The sequence below is a fragment of the Danio rerio genome, chromosome 7, assembly GCF_052040795.2.
Source record: "Danio rerio strain M-AB ecotype USA chromosome 7, GRCz13ab, whole genome shotgun sequence".
In the NCBI taxonomy this organism is placed as follows: domain Eukaryota; kingdom Metazoa; phylum Chordata; class Actinopteri; order Cypriniformes; family Danionidae; genus Danio; species Danio rerio.
In genome coordinates, this window is record NC_141027.1 from 11,716,975 (window position 1) to 11,738,107 (window position 21,133).

General features: G+C 36.7%; 1 protein-coding gene across 9 annotated transcripts in view; it reads left to right on the forward strand.

Moving 5' to 3' along the window:
* The window catches only part of LOC147835913 (uncharacterized), a 318,654-nt gene that overhangs the window by 61,437 nt on the left and 236,084 nt on the right, over positions 1 to 21,133 (forward strand). The gene's annotated exons all lie outside the window — the stretch shown is intronic.

Sequence of the window (21,133 nt, forward strand, 5' to 3'; positions counted from 1 at the left end):
GAAAGAATTTTTGTGCACGAGCAGAGGAAATCGGCGCACAAGCTGATTGGCATGCTCGTATTAACGTTATATAAATGCAATCTCGACATGTAATACTGCGCTTACCACATTTTTCCATTTGTCACTTCTTTATTTGTCACTGAAATAACGCCGTAGGTAGTTGGAAGATTTGTGTAAAAGACCTGCCGCCACTGCTGGAAAAAATCCTAGAGGAAACACTAAAATATATATAGTTAACAGATTCAACCACACTGGTGGTAGGGCTGGGCGATGAATTGAAAAGTAATCTAAATCGACAATCAGAACCTATAATTGATCAAATTTTTCAGGTCAATTTGTTCAATTACTTTCCTTACCATTTGTGGAGTCGCGTGGTCTGTGGTTGGTCGGCTTGGCAGTGGTGACAAGGGTGGGTGGCTCTGAGAGCCCGTTTTAGGCAATGTGTGTTTTAATTTCAATTATTCAGTGTCCGAGCTTATCTGAAGTTCTGTTACATGGTTGTGCTCCATTGATTTGGGTGCTTTTCACACCTAGACTTTTGTTTCGGAACCGTCTCGTTTGCCTAGTTAGCACGATTCGTTTGGCATATGTGAATCCAGCAATCGCGCTCGGATCTGTTCCGAATCAATCAGCCCCAGATCACCTGAATGAGGTGGTCTCGGCTCGATTGAAACGAACTCTGGAACGGATCGGTTATAGTGAGAAAATGAAACAATCCGAGCCCGGCTATATCACAGTGTATCATGAATATGTAATAGGCATATATACAGCTATATGAAGAGAAAATTTATGGATGTCATTCCTACCAGTAAATGTGTATTTCATGTTAAATACGAAAGTCAAAGCATGCTGAACTATTAACGAGAGCTGTTTATCCATTAGGTACACTGACCGAGCAGCAGTCTAGCCAAGGGCTCTGTATGGGAGAGTCTTACCACTGATTTAAATTTGGTGATGATGTCTGAGGGTGTCACCATTTAAAATTAAAGTCCAGCTTCCCGCTTATAATGTCTTATTGCCCATCGGCATAAATTAAAATAAGGATGCATGACAGCTGAGCAGAAACTCTCACCAATGTAAGGAGAGTTTATTCACACGTGACTTGTTTAACTCTTCGAGTCTGTTTAGAAACTTTGCCTTGTGAAAGCAAACCGCACCCAGAACAAAGAGCAACAATGTAACAATTTGAATCCCTGTTTTGGAACAAATGAATCGATTCACAGGTGTGAAAGCACCCTTAGTTAACTACAACTGTTTATTAATAACTGTTTATTAAGTTAAAGGTTTAATACTGATTATAAATTAAAGTGGCGATGAAATAAATGTCTTTAAAAATGTCTTTAAATATTCTGACTAGGACTTTTAAAAGTCTTAAGGTATTGAAATTACCTTTAGGATTCCTGCATTTACCCTGTTATATTGATATAACAAATTGTGTATATGAATATATGAAATTCCGAATAAAAAATGTAGCAGGGCATTAAATTACTGTTTATTTCTTTGCATTTTAACTTTGGAAACTATAAAATAATGTGTCTCCTCACAGTTTTTGTCTCATTTTGTGAACCAACTGACAGTTGTTCGCTCCCCTTTTTCCCCCTGCTCTGCCAGCCACGCCCACTCCTCCCTCTACCCGCAGCACTCCACGCCCATCATGAAGCATTTTTTGAAAAAATCTGGGGTAGACCTGAACTAAAAGAGGGGGATTTCATTGCCGTTTATAGAAATCAGATTGTCATGGTGATTTTTGTGATGTGCTTGATCTGGCTTACTAAAAGTTAAAAGTCCTTGTGCATATACCCCATTTACAGTATTAAGCTTAGCCAATATGTTCCATATTGTTTTATGATTAGTAGTAGTATTATTATTATAACTATAAGGAATTCCTGTGGAAATAAATTGTACAAACAAATGGGTTGAAAAATATTCAAAATATAAAAATGCCACAGCTTCCTGTTTATAAACATTTTCATAGAAATCTTCCTGCAGTTGCTGCGGGGTTTTCTTTCTTGTCAGAGTTAGAAGCAGTAGCCCAGGGGTGCAGAGCTTAGCAATGAGTCAATTAGACACACAGACAAACAATTTAAATTCATGTATTGTTTGTCAGAGTATATGGCTTCAGTAGAGAGCTGTTGACATGACGGCTTTGTGCTTTTAATCAAGGAGACATTCATGAGGCATTTTCATAGCTGCATCCCGCTGAGAAATATATACAGCCATAAATTGCCTTGCTGGCTCTTTTTTTTTTTTTATAAGAGGTAAATGAGGTCATAGCAATTGTAAAAATTAACCTTTACAAAGCTTTTAGTTCATTTAGAATAGCTTTTGACATGTATCGTTTTCATCTGAATGCAATTTAGAGACACAATTAAATGACACAATGAAATGTTAGTGCTCATATAATAAATTGATTGTGCACTTTTTGCCCTTAAATTCCATGCTTTTTATACTTTATAATAGCTTATTGCTGGATAATAGTGGTTATTCTTTCAAATTGTTCATTTTATTCTTCTCGGCACTTAAAAATACTTGGTTAGGATATTGAATAGTGAAACTTTAAAACCATAGCACATTCAATGTGCTTAAACAGTTTAACAAGAGCACATTTAGATTGTATAAAACTTTACTGCGGAAAAAAATGCTGTTATTTAAATTTGTGGTATGAAATTTCTTTTAAAAAATTATAATAAAATATCAAATCTATTCAAACACATAAGAAGGAACTGGCAAAGCAAAAAGAGTTTAAGTGAAACTAGCCCAATCAAATCTGCTAGCAACACAGTGGCAAATAGACAGTCCATCACAAAGATGCACAGATGCACACACACACATAGGACTTCACAATTTATCACAAACATTATCGTCATTGTTATAATAGTACAGTATATGCATTATTCATATAGCAGATACGTGCAATAAATGAAGTAACTTTTATGTGCCAAGCATCTAGTAAGCTGAAGCTAGAACTAAAAATAAAGACAAAAAAAAAAAAAAAAAAAACAGCCTATAAGAATCGATGTACGCCAAGGTTTTCAGTCATTCGTGGTGTTTTAAAGTCAGTGTTTGCACCCTGACATAGTTTTTAGAGATTATTATGTCATAATATATATATATATATATATATATATATATATATATATATATATATATATATATATATATATATATATATATATATATATATATATATATATATATATATATATATATATATATATATATATATATATATATATATATATATATATATATATATATATATATATATATATATATAGATATTTATATATCTATCTATATATATATATATATATATATATATATATATATATATATAGATATATATATAGATATTTATATATCTATCTATATATATATATATATATATATATATATATATATATATATATATATATATATATGATCAATTCTATGCAAATGTCAACCTTGCCATGAAAAGAAAAATGTTTTCGCCAAGATAGCGAATCACATATGAAGCAGGAGATCGCAATGACGCGTACATGGGCTTTAGTGCTGTCCCAATATTTAGGGGTCAATTTTGAAGCCCTTCCCCTTCACCCTCGGTTTTAAGGGCCAAGGGGAGGGGGAAAGAAAAGGGGTACAAAAGTAGAATTGGGATTGAGCCAAAGTCATGCAAAAAGAATGGTTAGGAAGACTTAATGTAACAAATGTAAAAAAAGAATAGTGGTGGGCTGTTATCGGCGTTAACGTGCTGTGTTAACATAAGACTCCTATCGTACGATAAAAATATCGCCGTTAATCCATTCTCAAAGTTGGGTTTGGAGCTGGGTCTGTTCTGCGCAAGCTATGATGACTTTCACCTTGATATTTTAGCATAGATGTATACCTGACCGGTGCGCCGTCTGACAAAAAAGTGCCCTTCTGAATCAAATCAGCAGGATGCTTGACTTTAATTGCAGTTTGGCAGTTTTACTCTAACTCAAGAACATTTCATTCATGCTGCTGTGACAAACTGGTATATTAGACGCAAATAAGGAGTAAGGACTGTGAGTGTTATGAAATTTATTAACGCACGCCAAATGGAAAGAAAAAAATACTTTCGCTTTTCACAATGTGTTTGTGTGTGTTTGTGTGTGTGTGTTTGTGTGTGTTTGTGTGTGTGTGTGTGTGTGTGTGTGTGTGTGTGTGTGTGTGTGTGTGTGTGTGTGTGTGTGTGTGTGTGTGTGTGTGTGTGTGTGTGTGTGTGTGTGTGCGTGCGTGCGTGCGTGTGTGCGTGTGTGTGTGTGCGTGTGTGTGTGCGTGTGTGTGTGCGTGTGTGTGTGCGTGTGTGTGTGCGTGTGTGTGTGCGTGTGTGTGTGCGTGTGCGTGTGCGTGTGCATGTGCACGCAGTCCTGGATCTGGTGGGAAAAAATGTCAAAGTTCTACATGATGGTGTTTACTAATTGCAGTGTTTACTTTAATAATGCCACTAGTATCAGCATAATCTACGTGTCTTAATTCTATTTCTGTTTCTGTTCTGTTCAGTTATGACTTTAGTTGGATTAAGGTGATAAAAACATCGCTGTTTAGTGCTTCTGTAGGCTTACAGTTCAAAATTCATGTTTAACTGAATAAACAGTAAACACAAGTACATCTTATTGAACATTATTTATTTTCATCACCTACTATCCTAGTAAAACACAGGAGATGAGCCCCTGGTCTAATGCGCCACCTGACTTGAGAAACCCGCTCTCAAAGACTTATTATTTGGGTAGTACACATATTCTGAATGCCTTCGGCAGAATTCAATTGAGCCATTTTAATCTAGATTAATCTAGATAAAAAAAAAATAAAAAATCTATGCCCACCTATAAAAAAGTAACATTTCAGTTGTTCAAGCAACTCTTTTATTTGAAAGTGGAATAATTTTGCCCAAGAACCTCCCAAAAACCACACAATCCACACTCCACTGTAGCTATTCAGAATCACAACATGCATACCTGTAAGAGTTTGTGCTCTAATGCGGATTTAGTTTGGATTCATTTGGAGCATCTGTTACATCCATTAGATCTGACAGCTTTACTGCACCCAGAGCATTGTCTATTGTTTGGGCATTGTCTATTTTTGCACATAGCCCATTGTAAGCAGCCCTGATACACGTGTGGGTAGTTGACCTGAAATACTTCTGGGGAAGTTGACAGGTTCTGCAGTGTGATCTGCTAAACTGAAGAAACTTTAAGTGGCATTAGTGTTTTTATTTTATTGTTCATTCATTTGTTCATTTTCCGTCGACTTTTCTAGTCTCTATTTCAGATGTTGCCACAGTGGAATGAACCACCAGCTATTCCAGCATATGCTTTACGCAGCGGATACCCTTCCAGCTGCAACCTAATACACTACGACAAATAAAGTTTATTTAATTTCCCCTATACGGCATGTCTTTGGACTGGGGGGGAAACCAGAGCACGCGGAGGAAACCAACACCAACACGGGGAGTGTGCAAACTCCACACAAAACTGCCAACTGGTCCGGCTGGGACTCAAACCAGCGAACTTGCTGTGAGGTGACAGTGCTGACCACTGAGCCACTGTGCCGCCTCATCTAAATGTTGTATTAAGAAAATGCACATATGTTCGTTTTCCCTCTGTGTGAGACCTTTAGTCTTGTATGGTGTAGTTTTTCCAGCCTGATCTCACGAGGAAGCGTAAGTGTTTTACGTTTTAATGCTTAATCTAGCAGTGTCATTTTTTATGTTAAACAATTTATGCTACAACTCCAGGTAATTTAGAGTTCAGACTGCAAGATTTTAGCCCCGATTTTGACTCGCCGACAGGTTTTTTGAGAATTTGCAGACAAATGCCAGAAATTACAGGCAAATTGGTGCTCATTCACATGAGTAACAAGTGTGAACAATCAAAGACGCAATCTGAGAGAATCGCTGATGAGTCCCCGACAACCGCCAAGATATTTGGCACGGTAAATATCTGGAGTTGTTGGCGATTCAAAATTATGCCGTGTTATGTGTAAATGTGTTCTGATTTAAAATAAAATCCGCAATTACCTACAGCCAATGAGAGAGCAGCATCCAAGTCAGCAGGAAGTTGGGGGAGAAGTTAAACAGGCTTATATTTTTGGTCTGTTTGGACCCAAGAAATGGAGGAAAGTTTAGTGTCTGTTGAATGCGTCATCTGAGCAATACCACAACCAGGTTAAAAATGAAAAAAGTTGGAGAGAAATGGCCAATTTCCTTCAAAAGCCAGGTGAGCAAAATAAGTAAATTTGTACCCCACTAAAGGCTTCTTTCTCATTATGTAGTTAATAACAAAATATATACTACGTCACCTTGCTTTGTTTTCATGTCACTTCTCGCGCGTGTTTGTTTTTGAGATGTAGTTTGTGGACGAGACAAAAGTTGTTGCCGATTCTCATGGTGAAGTCATGCAGTGTGAAACCCCCTGTCGGCGGTCCATCTTGCAGTCTAAACACAGCAGTGACAGAACGCTACCCCAGATAGTCATGCAGTGTGAAAGCCTCTGCAACTCTACTTGAAAATCATGCAGTCTAAGTTTGGTATAACCAATCCCAATTGTTTCCCCCCCGTCATGCCCTCCAGCAATAATATGACACAGAATGACACACAATGTCCATTTTGAAATTTCTTATGACCTCATATCAAAGGTATATTTTATTTCACTTCCTCTACCAATGGTTTCATGGCAAAAATATTTTAGGCATTTATTCATGAAAATCTGTGCTCTTTTGTTTGAAAAGTGTTATTGTTTCCACTACTTAGCACATTTTGTTTTTCATTTAGAAAATTACATATTCCACAACAATTTTCATCACACGCTCACTGATGCTTTCCAGACGACCACCAGTCATTTTTGCAACTTCTTCAATGTTAGCCAGCTGCTTAACATTATTTTGGAGACAGATCAGCCGAGTTTGCACAAAAAAAGGGAAAATAAAGTTGAACACATCACAGAAAACCAAGACACACAAACGCAAGATCAATGAATATAATCATTTTCAATGGCAGCACAACATTGGCCTGAAAAGCCAAGTAACTGTTCTGTCAACTGCTCTACATTTACATTTACATTTAGTCATTTAGCAGACGCTTTTATCCAAAGCGACTTACAAATGAGGACAAGGAAGCAATTTACACAACTAAGAGCAACAATGAATAAGTGCTAAAGGCAAGTTTCAGGTCTGTAAAGTCTAAGAAGGGAAGTATTAGTAGTATTAGTTTTTTTTTTTTTTTTTTTTTTTGTACAGTTACTGTGATATTCAAAGAGGCAATTGCAGATTAGGAAGTGAAGTGGAGACTAAATAGTTGAGTTTTTAGTCGTTTCTTGAAAATAGCGAGTGACTCTGCTGTTCTGATGCAGTTAGGGAGTTCATTCCACCAACTGGGCAGATTGAGCGTGAGCGTTCGCGAAAGTGATTTTTTCCCTCTTTGGGATGGAACCACGAGGCGACGTTCATTCACAGAACGCAAGTTTCTGGAGGGCACATAGATCTGCAGAAGTGAGTGCAGATAAGAAGGTGCTAGGCCAGAAGTCACTTTGTAGGCAAACATCAGAGTTTTGAATTTGATGCGAGCAGCAACTGGCAGCCAGTGCAAACGGACTAGCAGCGGAGTGACATGTGCTCGTTTAGGTTCATTGAAGACAACTCGTGCTGCTGCATTCTGGAGCAGTTGAAGAGGCTTGATAGAGTTAGCTGGAAGCCCAGCTAGTAGAGAGTTGCAGTAATCCAGTTTGGAGAGAACAAGAGCTTGAACAAGGAGTTGAGCTGCATGTTCAGATAAGAAGGGTCGGATCTTTCTGATGTTATAGAGTGCAAATCTGCACGATCGAGCAGTTCTAGATCTTGCTCTAAAACTGCCACCCTTATTACAGAGCCCTGCATTACTTGCTAGGAATTTAAATGCAGGTTTTTTTTCCAGCACTTTTTCCCCCATATGCTGCCATGTGAATGCTAAGTCAGTCATGCATACAGATGTGAGGAGCAGTTGCCCTCACTCACCTCGCACTTTCTGGACATTTGCTATCTATTTGCCTCCCGTTTCATGTGGACTGATGTGAACCCTGTGCAATTTGTACTTGAGTAAATGTGAGCTTCCTTTATCCAATGTATCTTCATCACATCTAAAGCACAGCACCAGATGGATGAAGTCACAGACAGATTTACCATTAGCAGATGAGTGCCTTATGTTGTTTGAAGGTGGAGACGGGGTGGTGTGACTTCATAGGTTCAATACAGGTTTAGAACAATCAAAAGCATTTGTAACATACACCCCCTGACAAAAGTCTTGTTGCCTAGTTTTAAGAACAACAAATAATAACTTGATTTCCAGTTGATCATTTAGTATCAGAAGTGGCCTATATGACAGGCAAATGCCTCTGGATTATGCTTATTTTACCAAAATAAAATTTGATCACGGCTTATTTTTTTATTATTTAATTAGGACCGTAAGGTCTGACTTTGCTCAGACAAAAGTCTTGTCACTTAATGCCTAGTTCAGACTGCGTGATTTTAGCCCCGATTTTGGCTCGCCGACAGCTTTTGAGAAATCACCGACAAATGGCTGAAATCACAGGTAAATCAGTGCTCGTGCGACAATCACACAGTATGATCTTTCAAAGACGCGATCTGAGTGAATCGCCGATGAGTCACCGATGCCTGTGAGATATTTGGCGTGCTAAATATCTGGAGCTGTCGGCGATTCAAATCATGCCGTGTAAATTGAGTTTTGACTGTAAATAACATCAGCCATCGCCTACAGCCAATGAGAGAGCAGCTTTCACTTGTGTGTGCGTGTGTATATACCTGCTGCAGGACAGCGGGAGGCTGGGGGAGAAGTTAAAAGCGTTCTTTTTCGGTTTATTTGGACCCACGAAATGGAGGTAAAACTAGTGGAGGTTTGACAGGACTCAGGAGCAACCGTGTTTGTTTGACGTTTCATACAGAAAGAAATTAGTTTATTATCAACATTGAGGAGAAATGGCTAACGTTAATTCCCTTTAAACCCAAGTGAGCAAACATGTACATGTTCTACCCCATAAAAGGCTTCTTTCTCATTATGTAGTTGATAACAAAAGATATACTACGTACTTTTGGCTGTGAGACGTAGTTTGGACGAAGTTGTCGGCGATTCTTCCTATAGTAAAGTCATGCAATGTGAATGTCCCTGTCGCCGATCCATCTTGCAGTGTAAACAAAGCAGCGACGAAACGCTAGCCCAGATAGTCATGCAGTGTGAAAACATCTGTGACACGACTACTTTGAAAATCATGCAGTCTGAACTCGGCATAACAGAAATAATGTCCAGTATAAAATATAAAGGAAACAGAATGAATATTGTGTCTGACTCCATCATGAGCTTGGAGAACTGCATCCATACATCTCTGCAATGACTCAAATCACTTATTAATAAAGGCATCAGGAATGGCAAAGAAAACGTTCTTGCAGGACTCCCAGAGTTCATCAAGATTATTTGGATTCGTCTTCAATGCCTCCTCCTTCATCTTACCCCAGACATGCTCAATAATGTACAGTTCCTGTGACGGGGCTGCCCAATCCAGGAGCACCTTGACCTTCTTTGCTCCTGTGGTTTGTAATGTAATGGGCAGCACAAATATCTTGATACCTCAGGCTGTTGATGTTGCGATCCACTCTGCAAATCTTTCGCACACTGCCACAATGAATGTAACCTCAAACCACAATTTTTTCTTGACCAAACTTGACTGATTTCTGCGAGAATCTTGGGTCCATGCGGGTTCCAGTAGGTATTTGTGATGATTGGGATGCAGTTCAACAGATGATTCATCAGAAAAATCTGCCTTTTGCCACTTTTCCAAATGATCAACTAAAAATCAAGTTATTATTTTTTGGTCTTACAACTGAGATCGACGTCAAGTCTTTTGTCAGGTAGTGTGATGTTGGTCGAACACATACAATGGAAGTGATTGGTAAAAGTAAATACAATAAATCTGGATATGAATCGACAGAATAAGCCTGTTATGTTAGGGACAAAGCTTGCTATTGATTGATATTGCCATTCTGGATGTACTTTATTCCACTTATTACACAACTACTTGCCACAAAACAAAGGAAAGTAGACAGAAAACATTGTTTTGAGCAGTAATAGTTTATTAATTCTTTAATTAAACGCAGAGATGACAAAATCGGAAACAGTTGGAGTATACACTAACCTTCACATTATTCAGTCACAAGATGGCGCCAAACACTCAAAAGGCCATGTCTGATAGAAATTAAACTGATTAATAAAGCATATATTGACCTACAGTACGTGAATTATTCATTCAAGATGACACAAAAAAGTGAAAAGTGTGACTCACAAGCAGATACACATGAATGTGAATGAGTATATGAATTTGAAAGAAATCACTGAATTTAAATGTAATTGAAAGTTTCCGGATAAGCCTGTGTTATTTAGTGGATACCTTGGAATGTCATAATTGACCAATCAGAATCGAGTATTCCAGACTGCCATGTAACAGATAATAACAATAATACAAAGCAGCTGGCAACATATTTTCTTCCTAATATTATAAACGGATTGCACTGCAGTTGTCCTTTCAAGATAATGTCAAACCAATCACAGATTTTTATGTACAGCTTCAGGGAATTAAGCCGGAGTTGCAAGACATAAACACACCAACCAAAACCGGAAGCCGTTTTGGATTAAAAGATTAAAATCATCAAAACACACTGTTGTGAAGCCTATTAAAAATCTTCTGTGGTCTGTAAAAGAATAATTCAGTTTGATGGGAGCCTTGAGAGCTCTTATATAGGTACAGGGGTCATTCACATGAAAAATGTACATCCATATGGTTATGTAATCTGATTTATAGCTTGCTCAAAAGACAGCAGGGAAGAGATGAGGACAACGCTATAGTGAAGTGGATCTGAATAAAATGTGATTGAGGTAGAGGGAATGAGGACATGTTAGAGGAAATAGTTTTTTTTTTTTTTTTTGGTTCCTGATGCGCTATAGTGTTATGGCCTCCATCGCTATTCTCCAGCATTCAGCCCCTCGGGCTTTGGCTGTGCTTCTAACAAGCCCGGCACCAATCATATTTCTGCTGAGCGTCTTATATTGGTGTGTGTTGTCACCGGCTGCATGCTAAGGATACTTTGTGCCTATCATTTGAAGAACAGACTGAAATAAGCCTGAAGGAGCAAGAGCTGAGAAAGCAGCAGGCAGTGAAGACAACATATGGGAGGCTTTGATTTGTGGAGGGGATCGTGTGGGTTCCCTTTTGGCAGCCTCCAAACTTCATTCATTCATTCATTTTTGGCTTAGTCCCTTGTTTATCAGGGGCCGCCACAGCGGAATGAACCACCTACTATTCCAGCATATGTTTTACACAGCAAATGCCCTTCCAGCTGCAACCTAGTACTGGGAAGCACTCATACACTCTTGCATTCACACACACTCGAACACTACGGACAATTTAGTTTATTCAATTCACCTATAGCGCATGTCTTTGGACTGTGAGGGAAACCCGACTAAACCATCCAGGACTCGAACCAGTGACCTTCTTGCTGTAGGGTGACAGTGCTAACCACTGAGCCTCCGTGCCACCCACCTCTAAACTTTGTAGGGTTAAATTAGTTACTATTAGATAATATATGATTGTCAATAAGCCAATTTGCAGAGTTTGGACTGTCTTTAGTTTCATTGACTCAGGAGAAATCGAGCTGATTTTCAGTTAATTTGACACAATACATAAAATCAACCCAAATATACATGAAAGACACTTTTCACATGTAATTCTTGAGACCAGGCATGACCAGATTTTTATACCAGATGCCAAATTGGTCACTCTGTTGTCTCATTTGTATTTATTGAATAATGATGCACCACCAACATAAAATTACTGTCAAGCTGCTCTAACCATAAAACATATTCTTTTAGATTGTGAACATTTTTAAAAAAGGTATCACCAGGACGAATTAAGTTATCTATCAAATATTTAATTGGATAATCATATTTAAGTTTTTGGGTATATAATGTCTAATAATTTCTAATTATATTTGTGTATCATCGCTTATTAAAATATGAAGTTGTTTTTTTTTATCATGTATTGTTTTATGTACAGTTCAAGTCAGAATAATTATTAAAAATTATGATTTTTTAAAATTTTTTAAATATTTCCCAAATTATGTTTAATGGAGCAAGGAAATTTTGTTTGTCTGATAATATTTTTTCTTCTGGAGAAAGTTTTATTTGTTTTTTATTTCAGCTAGAATAAAAACTGTTTTTAATTTTTTAAACACCATTTTAAGGTCAGAATTATTAGCCCCTTTAAGCTATATATTTTTTCGATAGTCTACAGAACAAACCATCAATATACAATAACTTACCTGAACCTGCTTAGTTAACCTAATTATCCTAGTTAAGCCTTTAAATGTCACTTTAAGCTGTATAGAAGTGTCTTGAAAAATATCTAGTCAAATATTATTTACTGTCATCATGGCAAAGATAAAATAAATCAGTTATTAGAGATGAGTTATTAAAACTATTATGTTTTGAAATGTGTTGAAGAAAATTATCTTTGTTAAACAGAAATTAAGAAAAATAAATAAATGGGGTCTAATAATTCTGACTTCAACTGTATATTGAATTTGCCATGAAATGGCCATAAGTAAATAAGTAAAAGTGCATTTGACCCTTCTAGTAATCCGACACTTTTGTTGCCTGAGATTGTTTATTCAGTTCGATTCAGTTTAAGTTTATTTGAATAATGCTTTTTTACAGTGTTTGTCAAAGGTGCACATAATTGCCTAACAATCAAAATCAGAAAAAGTTAAGGATATTAGTCACCATAACTGTATTAGTTACTTCTAGCTTTAACTAATAGCTTTTAACAGTTAAAGTTATTATAAATAAGCATAGTTAACCTGCAGTTATATAGTATTAGGTCTGGGCGTTATGGCGATTTGATCCCAGACTTTTCCACAAAAAAATATATATTTTTTTTTTTAAGTTTTATGATTTAAATGCTTGGAGTTGAATTCTATTCTAACCATATTATTATAATTAATTATAGGATGTACAAATGCAAACAAAAAAGCTGTACTTTTTAGATCAAATTTTACAAGATCAGTAAACTGTAAAAGTAAACTACAGTGAAATTAAACTGTCAAAAAAGGACCTTTTTCCAAGATGATTTTTTTTCGATGAACATTCAGAAGTTTGTTTATTTTTATTTAATGTTATATCAGTTCATGTAAATTATTCACATTAGTGGGTTGCATTTTATTGCTTTTATTTGCGTAGAGTTGCTGCCTCTGGTACATTAGTCTAGTGCACTGAGCGATTTTTGTCAGTGTTCATAGTTATAGTGCTGAACGTCTTCGCAGCTGGGTCAGGTCATTTATTCAGAAACTGCAACATTGGATTTCAACATTACATCGATAACAGTTGTTGATATTTACATTGTACAGTATATATGTACAGTATGGGTAACAGTTCCTTTTATATGTACGTCTTCTCCGTTAATTTTCTTACCCATTACTTGTATTGTGAGAAATACAAGGTGTGGTGCACAGTTTCAATTGCACGTGTCTCGCGCTGAATGCGTGACCGCAAGCCCTGAGTTTTTGCTGTTTTTGGCAGGCGTGTTTGTGCATTCATGTATTTCATTTCATTTTAAAGAGCGCAACAGTTGTTTCTCTGCTCACTGCATGTTATTTGTGTATTTCTATGGCAATGCAGGGGAAACTATGGGAGCCCAGAGGGGAGTGTCGCATGTTAGTGAAAACCGATTTTCATTTAAACAAATATATATGAACTCAAGTAAATCGATAAAATCAATTGATCGCCCAGCCCTATATAGTATACAGGTGATGTAATTGTGTACATGTTTAATGAAGTGTATGAAGTATATGTGCTGTCTTTGAAGAACCATTTTAATAACAATTTACAGAGTAAAAAAATAAATAAATTACCATTTACAAAGTCAAAATGTTATTGTACTGTGTTCAGATGTAAAAAGTGGTTTAAAGTTGAGCCTTAACTTGTCAAATTAGATGTTTTTATATATCGCTATGGTATAATGTAATCACAATTAGTGCTTGGCGAATGTAGATTTTATAATGGATTACCAATCTAATGTGCATACATACCATAATACTCAGCATAATATAAAAGTTTATGTACACACCACTGTAATTGTGGTTTGAAGGAATAATACATCAGGATTTATTATTCGCATTTTGCAGCTGACAAGCAATAACACTCAGTTAATAAAAACAGATTAGTGCCTGTGCAATTATTACATTTTCTAAATCTCGTCACTCCTAAAAACAAAGTCAGTCTACCTTTCACATAGGTGATATTTGCCTCTTTGAGGTTTCATGATACTTATATTTCACTTTAAAAAGAATGCTAATGACAGTTACATGTTTTATCTTTGTCTAATTTATATATACTAAACCAGGGGTTTTCAAAGTGTGAGGCGCGCCTCCCCTGGGGGGCGCCAGAGCATGTCAGGGGAGGCGCGGGAAAAAATATAATATAATAAAAATATAATTATTAAGTTTAATTATTATATGTATTTTTATTATATTTAAACGTTTTAATTAAACAAAGCAAAAAAAAAAAAATAATTCGTCAAATATAAAAAAAAACTTTTTTACCCAGAAGGCCATAGCTGTGAATTCGCTTCTGTTTGGCAAGCCCGCCAATACAGGTATATGCCTGCTAATACAATGGGTCGGTTTCTGAGACCCACCCCGATTCAAAGCTGTAATGAAGTTCACGGCCCTTTGGCCGCCGGGAAGGAGGCGGAGAACCGAAGCAGTTTTAAAGTGATTTATTAATGACAGTGACGGCAGCTCCGTCTAAACCAAAACAAACGGACGGCAGATCCTCACGGAGACTGCCGTCAAACTGAAAGTAAAATATGTCCGGGTCCGGTCCTCTCTCGGCTTCCTCTGCCCTCGTTCCTCCTTTTATGATCCAGAGCTCCTTCCTTGGGATCTGAGGCAGGTGCGCACCGCAGGTGTATCCACTTACGCGGTGGCCTCACTCCGTTCCCACGGCGCTCGGCCTCGCCCCCTCGCCACAAAAGCCTTCAAGTTCAGGGCTTAAACCCAAAAGACGACGATATGATGATCAGTATTTGAGTTTATGATTTACGTGGACAGGACCAGCTGATGAACCACGACCTTTATGTGTGGTTTGTCAAAATATTTTGGCTAATGACAGCATGAGACCCACTAAACTTCGACTGTTTTGACTGGGATGGACAGTTCTTGGATCTGTTCTATTCATATTGAACCATCATACTAGTTTTAAAAACGTTATATTAAAATACTTGTTATTACTCTGTAAATAATTGCACTTTCATGCAAATGATGATAAAAGTGAGTTAACAGTCTGACATCTGTCTGTGTCTTTATATATACTGTATATATATATATATATATATATATATATATATATATATATATATGTGTGTGTGTGTGTGTGTGTGTGTGTGTGTGTGTGTGTGTGTGTGTGTGTGTGTGTGTGTGTGTGTGTGTGTGTGTGTGTGTGTGTGTGCGCGTGTTTAGGAGGAGGGGGGCACCAAAGGATAAGTTGTGTCAAAAGGGAGGCCCACTGTCTTAGACTTTGAAAAACCCTGTACTAAACTATGTCTTTTTCCGTTTTTACCAGCTGAGACCTTTGTATTGACTCACTCTGTATCTCTGACCTGTTTACATCAGCTCTGATGGTTTCGATCAGTTCTTCGAAATTGCACTGAACAGAACGAATCAATCAAGTTGGATAAAGACGTTAACGGTGATAAACACATGAAATGAATCAAATGCATTAATGTGGCAGCTCAAGAATGCCAGTTAATGATTGCAAATGAGTCATTCACAAAATTGCTGGAATGAATACTTACTGCACACCATTTACAGGGGCTTTACTAAAAACGTGCTCTTGATTTTATTTTAGTTTATTCCCCACACTGTCTTTTCCTGTAAAGCAAGTCACTTTATCAGTCTGGTTGTGGTGAACTAAGTACATTTAAACATGAATGAGACATTAGAGGTGTCAAATGGCTTTTTAAAAAATTTTTCAAAGCATAAAGTAATTCAGCAGAAGTTGCTCCATATTAATCACACTGTCAGACACCTCCATTGTAGTCCTGAGATATCTTCTGGGATTAAACAATATGCTGAGTTTATGGCCTAATCCCAATTCTATTTCTTTACCCCTTCCCTTTCCCCTTGGCCCCTGAGACAGAGGGCCCTATCATACACCCGGCGCAATGTGGCGCAAGGTGCGGCGCAATAGTCTTTTGCTACTTTCAGCTCGGCGCAAGGGTCATTTTGAGGTGTTGCGCCACACTGTTTAAATAGCAAATGCATTTGCGCTCAAATGTGCACCCATAGGTGTTCTGGTCTAAAAAAAAAGCAAGCATGTTTTGGCGTGTTGCTATTTTGAGAAACTGTTAATAGTCTGTTCTTTAGACCAGAACAAAGTCGGTCTATTGTCTGGTGCAAAATGCGCCTGGCTTACACACAAGATGTAGAGCAATACGCAAATATCTTTACATATGAAAAAGATACAATATATTAAGGATATATATAATAAGGATATATATAGGATATAATATAAATGATTAAAATATTACAAAACATATTAATTTCTAGCCTACATGAATTTAAAAACCACTGCCTTGCTTCATCTCTGGAGGCTTTTTCAGTTCATTCAATTTGCTTTTGTATAACGTCATTATTATTAGCAGTAGTATTTATTATATCCATATTTATATTTGTTTTATTAAAAACAAGCTTAGATTTGTCCACCTGTCAGGTTTTAGACCATATGGGGCATGGCAGGTTTATTAGGATATAACTCAGTATTTTGACCACACTTCATTATTATTGTTCATTTATTCGTTTGCTGGAAATTAGAACTGAATTTAGGAATAGTTTTGAAACAAATTTTTGCGCTTAACAAACAAAATTATTTATAGGTTAATTGATGTTTGTGCGGTAAGGTGTCCCTATCCACGAGAGCAAAAGTGAACTTACTTTACGTCATGTTAATATTTTATTAAGGCGCGATGCAGCTGGCTCTTAAAGGGAATGGGAGATGAGACTCTAATTGGTTTATTCTCAAAACACACCTATAACTCATTAAGAAAGAAAACTCAACCCTTTTAGACCATGCGCCACGGCACAAAGCGGATTTTCCCATCCTTAAATTAGCAAAAATGCATTCTGAAAGCGTTTGCGCCCTGCGTTTTGCGCTCAGCGCATGGACCGTCAAAATAGAGCCCAGAGTGTGAAGGGGAAGGAATTCAAATTTACCCCTAAGAAACGTGACACCACTACCAACACCTTTACACGTCATCATATGTAATCGCGATATCTTACTTCATATGATATCGATGATGGCGAGTGCTGCCGTTATTTCAGTTGCATTGTTTATTGGTATTTATCCTCAGGAAATCACTGAAGGCAACAATGTCATGTTATTCTAACGATATAATGTGGCAATAAGCTGATACGTTAATGTGCATTTACACTGTGGCCATATTGTAAACATGTGAAAACAACATTAAAATTATAGCAGACACTGTAAAAAGGTCATTCCCAGCCACTAGACTTTTCTGACAGTATTCGAGTGTCAAATGTGAAAATATGTTGCGTCACTACTATTATCACTAAGAGTTATTATTATGTATTATAGATGATGAAATTTAGGGTTGTTTATTCTTTAATATGTTTTTGCATGGAAGTAAAATACAAACGTCATTATGAATGTATTAAAACAGACTTATTTGTTGTAAAAATTTGTAATAAAGACAATAAATACTTAGTGCATCTTCTGACTTGCGTGTGCAGCCATGTTGCCGTTGTTGTTGTGTGGTGTATTCTGGGAGTTTTTTTTACCCCTTGGTTTCAAGTGTGGTCCTGAAAAATCTCCATTTCAAGGGGTATCTTAGCAAGCATATCTTGTTTTTAAAAGATGTCTTTTTAATAGAAGTCTAAACATAGTTGTCTTAGCTAAAACAAGGCTAAATTTGGGCTGCCGGTGAAAATCTAACGGACGTCTAAGAATAGGCCAAAACTAGATTAGTCGTCAAATAAACAGAAATGAATGACTACACATTAGGCATGGGCCGAAGTAAGATTCTGACGGTATGATAACCTTGGATAAAATTATCATGGTTTCACTGTATCACGGTTTTGCAATTATTGCTTTGTTCTTTTTAAATTTCTGGGTAAAAAACTACAACTTTGAACATCTATATTTTAATAATACATAATATATTTTATTTTGTGATATTTTAGAACAGTAAACATGACACCCCTACCTACCCCTTTGTGTGAATGTGCAAAACGAGGGGAAGGGCTAAGGGGTAGAATTGGGATTAGGCCTAAATATGTATGGCTGAGTAACATTATTAGTGTTATGCCTTCATATCCAAGAGGCAGTACTTCACAGATCTAATATACTGATACACATGAAATTTCTTTCATGACTGTTTGCATTCCCAGATACAACCAACATTATGTGAACAAGTGTGCTTTTTATTTAAGGGAAAACATACATTTAGTGGGTTTTCTCACAGAATAAAGCCCAACAGGCTTATTGGGAGCTCAATATGAGGCAGAGGGTCATTATCGATATACATTAATTGGTTAACATTAACAGTGGTTAGCACTGTTGCCATACAGCTAGAAGGTTGCTATTTTGAGTCCCGGCTGGGCCAGTTGGGTTTCCTCTGGGTGCTCTGGGTTCCCCACAGTTCAAAGACATGCAGTACAGGTGAATTGAGTAAACTAAATTGGCCATAGTGTATCAGTGTGAATGTGAGAGTGTATGAGTGTTTCCCAGTACTGGGTTGTGGATGGAAGGGCATTTGCTACGTAAAGAACAAATGCTGGAATAGTTGGTGATGCATTCTGCTGTGGCGACCCTTATAAATAACAGACTAACTCGAAGGAAAATAAATGACTTAATGAATGAATTATCTGGCTTATTACAAATGTGCAACAAAACTAAACAGTTAGGCACAAAATGTTCATCTGAGCTGTGTTAATTTATTAACAGGATAATTAAATGTAAAAAAACACTCAAATACAGTGGTGTAAGCAAATACATATGGATATTATAGATGTAATCACTAACGGGAAAGATGATTTAAAGTTCTTAGATGAGTCTGGTAGTAGTTTTAGTGGTTGTTATCTAGGAATATCATACCTTCAAATATCATGATTGACCAATTAGAATAAAAAATTCCACAAAGCAATGCATTAAGGATTTTTAATGAAACCATTTTATCTTCATTTAGTCATTTTTTCTGAAACTACATACACATTCTGGAGACATCTGTTATCAGGGCTGCACTATATTGGAAAAAACTGACATTGTGATATTTTGTTTTTTCTGAATACAATTTCACCAGATGGCTTGAATGTCTCTTTAAAAAAAAATAATAATTAATTAGGATTAATTGGGTTGATTTCTTTTTCCAAATAAACAGTGCTTAATGGGTTTTCAAGAGAGTCAAACAGTATTCAGGTACAGAAATTTAATAATGGAACAACATATATATAGTCTTCGTTGTATTAATTCTGTAAAATAAATACTCATTAAAGTAACAAATGTACTTTTATTGTACCATAATGGTTTAAACTCTTGAAATGCCTCTAAAATACATGTAAATGGTAATCTTTCACTGTTATGGTTATTCTTTGCAGTCACTCCACAAATCCCACACATTCTCAACTGTTGTGCTGATCAATTATAATCCAAAGTCAACATATCATGCAATGCGACTATGTGCAGATTGTGATATAGATGCTAAAGATATATTGTGCAGCCCAATTTGTTATATTTTGTTATCTCCAAGAATATTAAAGGTAAAGTGCTTTGAATTTTGACATAATCTCAACTGAAATATAAAGAGAGGGCGGGACATAGTGTAGCCCCCCTCCCCTTTTTAAAAAAAAGCCAGTAGAGTTTTTATGCTCACAGCTCAGCCAGGGAGAGGGGTTGAGCTCAAGCGCATCAAATGTAAAGCGTCTTGAAGGGGGCAGGCCATGTCAGATACTGGAGAACCTTTGATTGGTCAAGATTTGAGTAGTGACGTTGATAAAACCGTTGATCCATTTAGGCAGAAGTGACAAACTTCAAGCTTTGGATGTTTATACTAGGTTTATATCTTCTAAATGTGATTTTTGTTACTGTTTTGGAGCATGCTAGCTTTTAGATATCCTAAAAACTAACAATACTATTACTAACATCTAAAGTTTAAATTTGATTTTATGGGACATTTAAGGCCATTTTTAAAATATCTAATTATTATTATTATATATTCATTTATTATATAAATTATATAGGTCGTACAATAATGTTTCGGTTGTTTTAAATCTTTTGCTTTTGGCTCTCTTTGGGTTTTTTTAGTTTGAGTTACCGCACATAAATCTGCATGCAGAAGCTGTGAGTGTGAAAGCCTTTTTCTGACATCTTCCCCATTTGCACAGCGATCATCTGGGCGTGTGTTTTCTCTATGCAGAGGAAGACATGAAATGCCAAAACACGTCCACTCTGTTTGGAATTAGCAGCCAAGCAATACCCATGCCGCCTTTGTGTGGATATATGTATATCAACGGCAGGGAAAAGGTTGCAACGACATTAATTGATTGTGTATTTCCCTGCAGGAAGGGTAACACAACACAAATAAATAAAAAAAAAAAAAAACAGACCAAAGACCTTAAGGTTTATTTCTTGGTGTTTTGACTTCCAGCATTGACATAATGCATATTTCTAAATAAAATGAAGACAGAAAAACATATTTAGTTTATTTTTTTTTATTATTCATATGACATTGCATGTGAAATGTTATTACAGCTGGAGGTTTCCCAAGCACAATTACACTAAAGTGGTTGACTCAGTATTTCAGTCCCACCCTAGTGCTGGTTTGCTTTTATTCAGTCATTCATTCATTTTCCTTCAGCTTTGTCCCTTGTTTATCAAGGGTCGCCACAGCAGAATGAACCGCCAACTATTCCAGCATATGTTTTAAACATGTTTTAGTACTGGGAAATACTCTCGCATTCATACACTCATACCCTACGGTCTGTTTAGCTCATCTAATTTACCTAAAGTGCATGTCTTTGGACT